The sequence below is a fragment of the Volvox carteri genome (genome assembly GCF_000143455.1).
Source record: "Volvox carteri f. nagariensis unplaced genomic scaffold VOLCAscaffold_20, whole genome shotgun sequence".
Classification (NCBI taxonomy): Eukaryota; Viridiplantae; Chlorophyta; class Chlorophyceae; order Chlamydomonadales; family Volvocaceae; genus Volvox; species Volvox carteri.
The window spans coordinates 1,605,425-1,606,447 of NW_003307563.1; positions in this window are offsets into that span (position 1 = coordinate 1,605,425).

A 1,023-nucleotide genomic window follows, 5' to 3' on the forward strand; every position below is an offset into this window, starting at 1 on the left:
GTTGGTTTGCAAACAACGGTCAGACGGGGGCGTCTTGGCCACACCGACAACCCACCCTCTCCATATATGTATATTTCCATGTTGCACCTCCCCCACTTTAAAACCACCATATCGCGCGTGTGTCTCTCTCCCCCCCCTCCTCCGGTCTTCACACCCACACGGACCCCCCCCCTCCTCCTTACCACACACACCACCCCAGGTGGCTCTGCAATGTCGCTTCGTGGGCCACGTGCTGTCACAGTTCCTAAGGGCGGACCGGTTGTACAGGGAGGGTGCCGTACGTGCAGCCTCGCAGCTGGCTTCGGAGCAGAGACAGGACGTGCAGGCGATGCTGCTGGTAATAAAAAAAGGAGGGTAAAAGAAGAGGTTGGGATTTTAGGAGTTTTTTGATCTTTTGTGGATTTTGACGGTTCTTCTTGTTCTCCTGACCTACCCCGCACACACCCCGCCCCCCCCCCCACACACAGCCGCCTCACAGCCACACGGACCGGGACCTAACCGATGAGGTGCCCCCATCCGTTCCATTCCGTTTTCCGATCTCCCCGGTGTGTGTGTGTGTGTGTGTGTTTTGGGGCGCCCCAGGTGGCCGCCAGGTGCCCCGACCCGCGCCGCATGTTGTGGGGCACTGTGGGCCCCCCCCGCCTGCCCCTGCTGGCGGCCTCCCCACTCTTCACAACGCTGGTGCTGGACGCGAGTGCCGAGATGGGTGCCTTCTGGGGGGCGGTGAAGGAGGCGGCGGAGGCGGAGGCGGGGGTGGCGGCGGCGGCGGCGGCAGCGGCGGCGGGGGTGGCGGGAGGGGAGAGGGGGTCGGAGGCGGACGCGCGGCGGTACGAGGCGGCGGCGGCGCTGGCGGCGCGAGTGCTGGCGGAGACGTTGCAGAAGCAAGCCAGGTGGGGCCCCTTGGGGGGGGCTCGATACGCGGCGGCGGCCGCTGTGGCAGTGATGGTGATGGGCACGGGCATGTAGATGGCGGGTTTTATCAGGCGACGGCCCGTGTCTTTCGTACTTAGACACGCACACACA